At 46.6% G+C, this 11,993-nt stretch overlaps 7 non-coding genes across 7 annotated transcripts; 2 read left to right on the forward strand and 5 right to left on the reverse strand.

The window, feature by feature from the left end:
• Positions 1-7,781: 7,781 nt before the first annotated feature.
• On the reverse strand, positions 7,782-7,854 carry trnav-aac (transfer RNA valine (anticodon AAC)). Its single transcript has one exon. It is a non-coding gene; the product is annotated as a tRNA-Val (tRNA).
• Positions 7,855-8,614: 760 nt separating this feature from the next.
• On the reverse strand, positions 8,615-8,687 carry trnav-cac (transfer RNA valine (anticodon CAC)). The gene has a single exon. It is a non-coding gene; the product is annotated as a tRNA-Val (tRNA).
• A 932-nt stretch (positions 8,688-9,619) lies between these two features.
• trnav-aac (transfer RNA valine (anticodon AAC)) lies at positions 9,620-9,692 on the reverse strand. The gene has a single exon. It is a non-coding gene; the product is annotated as a tRNA-Val (tRNA).
• Positions 9,693-9,944: 252 nt separating this feature from the next.
• Positions 9,945-10,016, forward strand: trnad-guc (transfer RNA aspartic acid (anticodon GUC)). The gene has a single exon. It is a non-coding gene; the product is annotated as a tRNA-Asp (tRNA).
• Positions 10,017-10,452: 436 nt separating this feature from the next.
• Positions 10,453-10,525, reverse strand: trnav-cac (transfer RNA valine (anticodon CAC)). Its single transcript has one exon. It is a non-coding gene; the product is annotated as a tRNA-Val (tRNA).
• A 266-nt stretch (positions 10,526-10,791) lies between these two features.
• On the forward strand, positions 10,792-10,863 carry trnad-guc (transfer RNA aspartic acid (anticodon GUC)). The gene has a single exon. It is a non-coding gene; the product is annotated as a tRNA-Asp (tRNA).
• A 436-nt stretch (positions 10,864-11,299) lies between these two features.
• Positions 11,300-11,372, reverse strand: trnav-cac (transfer RNA valine (anticodon CAC)). The gene has a single exon. It is a non-coding gene; the product is annotated as a tRNA-Val (tRNA).
• Positions 11,373-11,993: the final 621 nt, after the last annotated feature.

Raw genomic sequence — 11,993 nt, forward strand, 5'->3', positions numbered from 1 at the left:
GGATTTTTCTCGTGCCCCTGGCAACACTTAAAGGGGGTCTACTTTGCGGTGCTTTACCGTCCGCCCATCGGCACCCATAGTCGGCCTTCTTCACAGCAGCAGCACCCAACCTCCATGGAGGATTTTTCTCGTGCCCCTGGCAACACTTAAAGGGGGTCTACTTTGCGGTGCTTTACCGTCCGCCCATCGGCACCCATAGTCGGCCTTCTTCACAGCAGCAGCACCCAACCTCCATGGAGGATTTTTCTCGTGCCCCTGGCAACACTTAAAGGGGGTCTACTTTGCGGTGCTTTACCGTCCGCCCATCGGCACCCATAGTCGGCCTTCTTCACAGCAGCAGCACCCAACCTCCATGGAGGATTTTTCTCGTGCCCCTGGCAACACTTAAAGGGGGTCTACTTTGCGGTGCTTTACCGTCCGCCCATCGGCACCCATAGTCGGCCTTCTTCACAGCAGCAGCACCCAACCTCCATGGAGGATTTTTCTCGTGCCCCTGGCAACACTTAAAGGGGGTCTACTTTGCGGTGCTTTACCGTCCGCCCATCGGCACCCATAGTCGGCCTTCTTCACAGCACCACCTGCCCTGCTGGAGGTTCACACTTTAACTTTTTTTACCCTCTTCTACCTTACAAATCATCCCACACTTGAGCACTCCTCACTCGGACTAAACACCTCCATGCTACCACCAGAACCAGAATATCGTGCCCCTGGGGATCTTAAAGGAAAAAAACCCATAGTGGGCTTTAAAAACAGAACACTTAGTAATTTTAACAAACTTTATTTACAATAATATTGACAGTAATAAATACATTCAAACAGGATATAACGTATTTACAAGGGGACTGATTACAACAACACACTGCATATTTACAAGTTGATCACTGGCAACAGTGGGTGAAGTTGGGGCAGAGTATGGCACCCTCTCTTCACCCATGTCTTAGGGGCTGTGTTTGGCCAGTGACTGGTCCCTCTTCGGGACATGTCTTGGTAGGGAGTCTTGGTAGGGAGCCGGGCTGTGCTCCTCTCCAGAGCTGTCACTGTCGATGTCAATACCCGCAAAAGTGTCTTCATTTCCCGCTGCTGCTGCTGTCGATGCCGCCGCCGCTGCTTGCAGTGACTCTGTGAAGAGCAACCGAATGTCCGCAGCCTCCTTCAAAGAAGGATTATTCGCGTAAAATTTGTCCGCAGTTGCAGTGTTGTGACACATGAAATCACTCACTCTTTGGCGGTTGCCTTTGTCTTGAAACCTCTTCGCATTATCGGCGTGGACTGTGCGGAGGTCGGTGAAGTTAATGGGACCGTGGAGCCCCACATCAGCCCATGCCAACCTCAGGGAGTAGGCAAGCTTCCTGAACGGCTAGAAAGTAACGGCTCTGGGTGCAGGTCAGCGTACCCTTAATTTCCAGCCACCTCTTCATCCATCCAAATTCTTCTACGGTGAGGTACAGCTGCGCTTCCCCGAACGCGTTGGCCATCTTGTGGTTGCTTACCTGTTATGACAGAGTTAGAGAGTGTCAATACAATGTCAATCATGCATATAACTGCCAGAATAAATGCATTGATTAATAGCACTCACATGAACCAGGTAGCCGAAGGCAGTGCCAGTTGTATCCGCCTTTCGGACCTCGGCGTTGGTCATGTTGGAGTAGACCCCCGGACGGTGGCCGTAAATGCAGCTCCAATGAAGAGTCATATACCCATAGAGCAGGTTCCGGGTTGCGGTAGTCGGATTGCTGGCCATCACATCCAGGAGCTGAGGGATGCGAGTGGTGGTCGAAGTCAAGCATGTCATTAGGTCGTTGTGGCTCGGCAGACCTTCCATCTTGTCACGCTTCACTTGCATCTGGTGGATAAGTACTTTTCTCTTCAGGGACTTCAGGATGGCAACTACTTCCCGTTTGATTAAAATCATGTCGGTTTGGCTGAGCCTGCTCCCCTTGCACGGTGTGTCGGCCATGTACTTGAGAAAGTGTGATATATTCTTGATGTAGAAGTCGGAGGTCGTGACCTGAAGGCTTGACTTCATCAGGCTCCGGGACCACCCGCGTATCCTCTTGAGATCCCTCAAAAAGAGCCAGTCAGACAGGCGATTGAAACCGTGTGCCATGAAACTGAGGAACGACTTCACTCTGCTTAGTTTGGAGACTGTGTTTTCCTGGAGTCTCACTGGTGGGTCGATACCTGCATAATGCTCCCGGTATCCTTGCAGATAATCCTCTGTGAAATATAAACAGTACTTTAATGACAACACATGGTGTGTTACAGAAACTGCATGTGTCACATAGCCAACACACTTACCCATAATCCGTGGGAATGTGATGTCCCGCATTATATTTCCCCGGCCCCTGCCCCAGAACCAGGGGGAATTTATGGGAGGGGAGGTTGACGAGGCCTCGGTATGCATGGATGCAGGCTCTGAGGAGCTGGATGAATGGGTGTGAGAGCCAGTGGGGGACTTGCTGCAGGCGGGAATGGGAGACTTGCTGCAGGAGGGACCTTTCGACTTGGACAGCCTCGTTGGTGTCGACTCTGTTCGGGTTCGTTTCTTCAGAATGACCCGCTCTCGTTCCTCCCCATCGAACGCGGGCATGTCCCCGGCCCGCTGATCCATCCTCTGTCGCTTGTGCTTTATCCTCTGCTGCAACTTGCAGCGCAGGGATTTCACCTCAGCAGCATATATGTCCCGCTGAGCCCTCACTGCGTTTGCCTCCAGCCTCTATTCTTTGCAGTCCGGGTTGTCACATTCATTCACCGGGGACAAGGGTGGAGGTTGTGACAGTATATCGTTGTCTGCCACCGTGTCAACAGCCCAAGCGGTAATCATTTCTATGGTGGGGTTTGTCATTCGGAGTTCATAAAGCTCCTTCTTGGCCACTGTCATTTTCATTTTATTTTGAACCACATGTAGTTCCTCCCGGGCCAGCTCAACATGGTCTCTGGCCAAGTGGCGATCCAGCCTTGTGCCGCGGTACTCGCATCCCAGAATGGTACAGGGATGGAGCCTAATGTTGGTCCGTCCGTTGGCCAACAACAGCAGAATTTTTCTTTCATCCAAGTTACGCACACCATGGCGCCTCTGCAGGTGCTTGCTCAGGGCACGGTAGGAACTATTACAGATCGGACAACGGACCGCCATCCGACCTGTATTCTTGAGCATTTCAGTACCGGGAAATGTCACCAGAATCGTGGGTAAAAAAGAAGGAAGCGTGAAAAGACTCACGAAAGGTGCACTCAGCTTATCTTCAAATCGGTGTTTGTTTTCATTTGCATCATGGTGCGGTGTCCCATTTAGGCACTCGTTAGGCGGGCAGAGATCCCTGTAATCTCCCCTCACGTTCCTCCAGAGTCTGGTTCTCCCAAAGGATACCCGACAGTTTCGGGTACGACAACGTGGGGATAACAGTATCCTCCGGGGAGGCATTGAACCCCTCTCACCTGCCCCCAGAGGAGGCAGGGGAGTCAGGTACCCAGAGGGCGCACGGTGGACGGCCAGGGCGAGGCCGCCACACCGCGCTGGAGTCAGGGTCCCGGTGAGGCGCAGGACGGAGCACCCGGCAGTAGCCTCCAGCAGACCCCCGCGCGGTTCCCTCGTCCCTCGGAAGAGGTGGAGAGGCGGAGGGGTGGGTGTTTTCATCTGCTGGCGGGTTGCCGGGGAGAACGCCCTTAACGTTTTGTGAGAACCATGATTGGGGGTCATACAGGCAACCATGTTAGCCGAAAATAGTGTCTCGTTATTCCGTGAAAACTCCCCTTGAATTCCTCCAGAGACCAGTTTCACAACTTAAAGTTGTGTGAGAACCATGATTGGGGGTCCTCCAGGCAACCATTTTAGCCGAAAATAGTGTCTCGTTATTCCGTGACAACTCCCATTGCATTTCTCCAGAGTCGGAAAAAGTACAACTCAACTTTTGGAAGAACCAGAGAAAAGGGTGAAAATGGATATATTGTATCCGAAAATAGTGTTCCAAAAGGCGGGTAGAGTCCCCTGACAACTCCCCATACCTTTCTCCAGGGTGGGAAAAAGTGTAAGTCAACTTTTGGAAGAACCAGAGAAAAGGGTGAAAATGGATAAATTGTATCCGAATATAGTGTTCCAAAAGGCGGGTAGAGTCCCCTGACAACTCCCCCTACCTTTCTCCAGAGTCGGAAAAAGTCTAAGTTAACTTTTTGGAAGAACCATAAAAAGGGGTGAAAATGGATAAAATGTATCCCAAAATAGTGCCTCTTGAGGCGGGTAGAGTCCCCTGACAACTCCCCTTGCATTCATCCAGAGACCAGTTTGAAAACTTAAAGTTTTGTGAGAACCATGATTGGGGGTCCTCCAGGCAACAATTTGATCCGATCCAAAGTGCTCATGAGGCGGATACATTCCTCCATGATTTCCCCATCATGTGATTATAGCTCGTTTTTTTCTAAGTGCTCTCAAAAACCGGGTTTCCGAATTCGTGCAGATGGTAGCTTGGAAAAGATGAATGCATTTTTTGGACGGAGGAGGGGAGGTCTCGTTTCCCCTCTCCGTTGTAAATTGCAACGGGGGAGTGCAAAAGTCTCCGGGGCTTCGTTCCGAAGCGCCGAAGACTTGACCCCCTCCCCCGTTGGCACTTATTATTTTAACATATAATTGACCGTTTTCTTTACTTTTTTTTGCTTTCCACGGGTGGGGGCGCATGGCAGGCCGCCTATGAGCTTCCAAATTCGGCCTGGAACCTCCGGGAATTATGGGATAAGCTCCATACACTGACGACTCCCATCAAAAGTGATACAGGAATCTGTCCATTTCAATCACATTTGATGACGCATGCAGGGTGACTTTCTTCCCCAGGAATTAGTGTCTGAAAGCTGGGTAAGATTACTTTAAATACAGTGTGCACATGGCTTTATTACCCATGAAATAGTGTGTGAAAGCTGGGTAAGTTTGATGTGAATTTAAGGAAGATATGGCCATTTCATCCACACCTCACGACTCTCATTAAAAGTGATTGAAATGTACAGGAATCTGTCCATTTCAATCACATTTGATGACCCGTCCAGGGTGACTTTGTTACCCAGGAATAAGTGTCTGAAAGCCGGGTAAGATTACTCAGGGTATACAGGACTTTCACCCTCCCCCGTTAGCACTTAGCCGTTTTTCGAGAATCATCCATACTTCCATAACATGAGACCCCCGAACCCCGGAATTAAGCACTCCCCAACGGACTAAACCCAGATGTTCACACCCTCCAGAACTTAATGCCCCTGGTGAGTCAAAAAAGAGGTGTATTTTGCGGTTCTTTATCGTCCGCTCATCGGCACCCATAGTCGGTCTTCTTCACAGCAGCAGCACCCAACCTCCATGGAGGATTTTTCTCGTGCCCCTGGCAACACTTAAAGGGGGTCTACTTTGCGGTGCTTTACCGTCCGCCCATCGGCACCCATAGTCGGACTTATTCACAGCAGCAGCACCCAACCTCCAGTGGAGGATGTTATCGTGCCCCTGGCAACACTGGTAAACACTGGTAACATCTGTCTAGCCGCTGGCAGGAACTTGACATCGGAAGTTGACATCGCATTTCCATTGAGCGGACACGCGTACATGTGAAGGGCAAGTCCCACGATACCTCCGTCCATAAGGCTGACATTTGCCTTACTACCCTAAAGTACTATAACACTAACTATACAATAATCAACTTCAAATATAGAGAGTCTGAGAAGACAACTTTCCACATATAATTATCTCTTGACTAAATATAAAAAATGTTACATGATGCCATAGCATGGGTTCGAACTCGCCACCATCCACACCAATGAGCAATGCTGATATCACTGCAACTGCACTGCTTAGAATCTGCAAGCCTGGTGGTGGGGGAGGGGAATACAATGAAATGGCTCTTAGTACTGTGTACACGGTTGCAGGGTCCCCACATTTTGCAAGCAGGTTCCACACAAGTGCAACAACACACTCTCAAAGGCTCGGAGCGCGAAGCACATTTTTTGAATTTTTTTCAATTTGCTCATTCTTCTCCAGCAAAACCCTGTCTGACTCTACGAGTAATTTAGGATTTTGTGAGAAAGTTTGTCATTTTATTGAAAAAAAGTTCTGGGTGTTCTAGGGTTCCCATACTTCAGATCCCTGATCTGGGCCCTATTTAGGCCCTTTTTGGGCCCTGTGAAAAAATTATCTATTTATATCTCTTTTAGGATTTCAGGTTTTTTTAATTAAAAATATGTTATAGGAGCGAACGGTAGCAGCTGGATCCCTGAAATTCTACACCAGTGTACTACATATAGCGGGGAACATTTGCTGTGAATATCAATTGCGTCACTCAAATGCTTGATTTGATATCAATATTATTCCAATGAAAAGCTAATTTGTCCAAAAGTGCTACTAATTCATATCTTTTGATAACAACGTCTGATCGGTTCGGGCTCAATGGCTTTTCCCCACCTCTAATTATTCCGCATCCAATGGTACCCTCCTTGAGTCTCTAGGACTTCAGGGGGCGGAGCTAGGGCAGTCAGACGCCAATGGCAGTAATGCATAATGGCATTTGATTGAAAAAAAGTTTTGGGTGGGCTAGGGTGCCCATATTTCATATTCCTGATCTGGGCCCTATTTAGAGGCCCCCTGTGAACAAATTATCTCTTTAGCCCTTTTCAAAGTACTTTAAACACTCACGGAGCACTGCAGCTTCTCAAAAGGCCTTAACGGAAGGTTTTGTTACATTTTAAGCCGTAACCTTTGACATTTAGTCGCACCAGAGGCATCCATCTGCGAGACGGTTAAAATGACATCAAGCTCAAAGCGGTCAGACCTTCTCATGTATAGTTACTCATGTGTAGTCCAGTGTATAGATAGATAACTTTCGCGTGTGAGGCGAATGTGATGACCACTACACTACAGAAACTGCTGAAGAGCTAAGTACACGTTTGCACGTAGATGCAACATTGATATTTAATTGTAAACCTTCAAAACGACGGACCACATGTTGATCTCTGAGACTCGGAGAGATTTTACACTGGATCCAGTCACAGCTGCAGCTTCATGGACTTTCGAGACAGCAACTGTATACTGGACCCAAATGCTATCCTGGATATGACCTGTAACCCCTCAAAGAGCGCCACCTAGGGTTGACGTGCTAGGATTGACGTGCTAGGATTGCTGTTAGAGCATTCCTCGTTAGTATAGTGGACAGTATTTTCAATAACATCCGGCCTTTATTCACCAAAGGAGGCAAGCATCAATCAACTCATTAAGGAGGATGCCACCAAGAGGCCCTTGGAAATAATTTCAGATAAGCGCTTACCTGAACCATGGCAACTGAACTTTCGTACGGTCATCATTATAACAATCATGAAAAAGCTACCAAGTGCATGCTTCAAATCATTGAAGGAGAACTACAATCAATGACCACGGCAATGTGCTCAACGATTACACTTTTGACAGACAAAATCAAGCAAGGCAAGAAATCCCTTTATATTTTCCATTGTGACCAGACACATTTTGAGCAGGAACGAAAAGAAAGTCATTGGTTGCAGAATTGAAGTACCCTAAGCACAACTGCTATTAACAACCTTCAGTTGTTCAAAGGACGACAAGCCTCTTCGATTTGAATACACAGAGAGCCAAAGCCGTACAATTCACAAGCCATGCTCAACAAACAATTGTCTTGCTCATCCAACAATTGTCTTGAAAAGACTCAACATTCTACTGCCATATTTCTGAAAGTGCTTTTTACTCTATCTAGATTTGCGATAACTTTTCTTGGTTGAGTTCTTTGAAGTTGATCGGGATCAAAGAAGAGTGTTTCTGCCCGGTTATGAGCCGGGGACCTTTCGCGTGTTAGGCGAACGTGATGACCACTACACTACAGAAACTGCTGAATAGCTAAGTACACATTTGCACCTAGATGCAACATTGATATTTAATTGAAAACCTTCAAAACGACGGACCCCTTGTTGATTTCTGAGACTCTGAGAGATTTTACACTGGATCCAGTCACGGCTGCAGTGTCATTGACTTTCGTGACAGCAACTGTATACTGGACCCAAATGCTATCCTGGATATGACCTGTAACCCCTCGAAGAGCGCCACCTAGGGTTGACATGCTAGGATTGCTGCTAGAGTGTTCCTCGTTAGTATAGTGGACAGTATCTATGCTTGTCAAGCAGAAGACCGGGGTTCGATTCCCCGACGGGGAGAATTTTCAATAACAGCTGGCCTTTATTCACCAAAGGAGGCAAGCATCAATCAACTCATGAACGAGGATGCCACCAAGAGGCCCTTGGAAACAATTTCAAATAAGCGCTTACCTGAACCATGGCAACTGAACTTTCGTACGGTCATCATTATAATAATCATGACAGAGCTACCAAGTGCATGCTGAATTGAAGTACCCTAAGCATAACTGCTATTAACAACATTCAGTTGTTCACAGGACAACATGCCTCTTCGATTGTAATACACCGAGAGCCAAAGCCGTATAATTCAAAAGCCATGCTCAACAAATAATTGTCCTGCTCATCCAACAATTGTCTTGAAAAGACTCAACATTCAACTGCCATATTTCTGAAAGTGCTTTTTACTCTTTACTTTTCTTGGTTGAGTTCTTTGAAGTTGATCAGGATCAAAAAAGAGTGTTTCTGCCCGGTTTTGAGCCAGGGACCTTTCGCGTGTGAGGCTAATGTGATGACCACTACACTACAGAAACTTCTGAAGAGCTAAGTACACGTTTGCACGTAGATGCAATATTGAAATGTAATTGTAAACCTTCAAAACGACGGACCACATGTTGATCTCTGAGACTCGGAGAGATTTTACACTGGATCCAGTCACAGCTGCAGTTTCATGGACTTTCGAGACAGCAACTGTATACTGGACCCAAATGCTATCCTGGATATGACCTGTAACCCCTCAAAGAGCGCCACCTAGGCTTGACGTGCTAGGATTGCTGTTGGAGCATTCCTCGTTAGTATAGTGGACAGTATCTCTGCTTGTCACGCAGAAGACCGGGGTTCGATTCCCAGACGGGGAGAATTTTCAATAACAGCCGGCCTTTATTCACCAAAGGAGGCAAGCATCAATCAACTCATTGAGGAGGATGCCACCAAGAGGCCCTTGGAAACACTTTCAGATAAGCGCTTACCTGAACCATGGCAACTGAACTTTCGTACGGTCATCATTATAACAATCATGAAAAAGCTACCAAGTGCATGTTCAAATCATTGAAGGAGAACTACAATCAATGACTACGGCAATGTGCTCAACAATTACACTTTTGACAGACAAAATCAAGCAAGGCAAGAAATCCCTTTATATTTTCCATTGTGACCAGACACATGTTGAGCAGGAACGAAAATAAAGTCATTGGTTGCAGAATTGAAGTACCCTAAGCACAACAGCTATTAACAACCTTCAGTTGTTCAAAGGACGACAAGCCTCTTCGATTTGAATACACAGAGAGCCAAAGCCGTACAATTCACAAGCCATGCTCAACAAACAATTGTCTTGCTCATCCAACAATTGTCTTGAAAAGACTCACCATTCTACTGCCATATTTCTGAAAGTGCTTTTTACTCTATCTAGATTCCCGATAACTTTTCTTGGTTGAGTTCTTTGAAGTTGATCGGGATCAAAGAAGAGTGTTTCTGCCCAGTTTTGAGCCGGGGACCTTTCGCGTGTTAGGCGAACGTGATGACCACTACACTACAGAAACTGCTGAAAAGCTAAGTACACATTTGCACCTAGATGCAACATTGATATTTAATTGAAAACCTTCAAAACGACGGACCCCTTGTTGATTTCTGAGACTCTGAGAGATTTTACACTGGATCCAGTCACGGCTGCAGTGTCATTGACTTTCGTGACAGCAACTGTATACTGGACCCAAATGCTATCCTGGATATGACCTGTAACCCCTCGAAGAGCGCCACCTAGGGTTGACATGCTAGGATTGTTGCTAGAGCGTTCCTCGTTAGTATAGTGGACAGTGTCTCTGCTTGTCACGCAGAAGACCGGGGTTCGATTCCCCGACGGGGAGAATTTTCAATAACAGCCGTCCTTTATTCACCAAAGGAGGCAAGCATCAATCAACTCATGAATGAGGATGCCACCAAGAGGCCCTTGGAAACACTTTCAGATAAGCGCTTACCTGAACCATGGCAACTGAACTTTCGTACGGTCATCATTATAATAATCATGACAGAGCTACCAAGTGCATGCTGAATTGAAGTACCCTAAGCATAACTGCTATTAACAACATTCAGTTGTTCACAGGACAACATGCCTCTTCGATTGTAATACACCGAGAGCCAAAGCCGTATAATTCAAAAGCCATGCTCAACAAACAATTGTCCTGCTCATCCAACAATTGTCTTGAAAAGACTCAACATTCAACTGCCATATTTCTGAAAGTGCTTTTTACTCTTTACTTTTCTTGGTTGAGTTCTTTGAAGTTGATCAGGATCAAAAAAGAGTGTTTCTGCCCGGTTTTGAGCCAGGGACCTTTCGCGTGTGAGGCGAATGTGATGACCACTACACTACAGAAACTGCTGAAGAGCTAAGTACACGTTTGCACGTAGATGCAACATTGATATTTAATTGTAAACCTTCAAAACGACGGACCACATGTTGATCTCTGAGACTCGGAGAGATTTTACACTGGATCCAGTCACAGCTGCAGCTTCATGGACTTTCGAGACAGCAACTGTATACTGGACCCAAATGCTATCCTGGATATGACCTGTAAACCCTCAAAGAGCGCCACCTAGGCTTGACGTGCTAGGATTGACGTGCTCGGATTGCTGTTAGAGCATTCCTCGTTAGTATAGTGGACAGTATCTCTGCTTGTCACGCAGAAGACCGGGGATCGATTCCCCGACGGGGAGAATTTTCAATAACAGCCCGCCTTTATTCACCAAAGGAGGCAAGCATCAATCAACTCATGAACGAGGATGCCACCAAGAGGCCCTTGTAAACACTTTCAGATAAGCGCTTACCTGAACCATGGCAACTGAACTTTCGTACGGTCATCATTTTAACAATCATGACAGAGCTACCAAGTGCATGCTGAATTGAAGTACCCTAAGCATAACTGCTATTAACAACATTCAGTTGTTCACAGGATAACATGCCTCTTCGATTTTAATACACCGAGAGCCAAAGCCGTATAATTCAAAAGCCATGCTGAACAAACAATTGTCCTGCTCATCCAACAATTGTCTTGAAAAGACTCAACATTCAACTGCCATATTTCTGAAAGTGCTTTTTACTCTTTACTTTTCTTGGTTGAGTTCTTTGAAGTTGATCAGGATCAAAAAATAGTGTTTCTGCCCGGTTTTGAGCCAGGGACCTTTCGCTTGTGAGGCGTATGTGATGACCACTACACTACAGAAACTGCTGAAGAGCTAAGTACACGTTTGCACGTAGATGCAACATTGATATTTAATTGTAAACCTTCAAAACGACGGACCACATGTTGATCTCTGAGACTCGGAGAGATTTTACACTGGATCCAGTCACAGCTGCAGCTTCATGGACTTTCGAGACAGCAACTGTATACTGGACCCAAATGCTATCCTGGATATGACCTGTAACCCCTCAAAGAGTGCCACCTAGGCTTGACGTGCTAGGATTGACGTGCTAGGATTGCTGTTGGAGCATTCCTCGTTAGTATAGTGGACAGTATCTCTGCTTGTCACGCAGAAGACCGGGGTTCGATTCCCAGACGGGGAGAATTTTCAATAACAGCTGGCCTTTACTCACCAAAGGAGGCAAGCATCAATCAACTCATTGAGGAGGATGCCACCAAGAGGCCCTTGGAAACAATTTCAGATAAGCGCTTACCTGAACCATGGCAACTGAACTTTCGTACGGTCATCATTATAACAATCATGAAAAGCTACCAAGTGCATGTTCAAATCATTGAAGGAGAACTACAATCAATGACTACGGCAATGTGCTCAACAATTACACTTTTGACAGACAAAATCAAGCAAGGCAAGAAATCCCTTTATAT

The sequence above is a fragment of the Pseudochaenichthys georgianus genome, chromosome 22, assembly GCF_902827115.2.
Source record: "Pseudochaenichthys georgianus chromosome 22, fPseGeo1.2, whole genome shotgun sequence".
NCBI lineage: Eukaryota > Metazoa > Chordata > Actinopteri > Perciformes > Channichthyidae > Pseudochaenichthys > Pseudochaenichthys georgianus.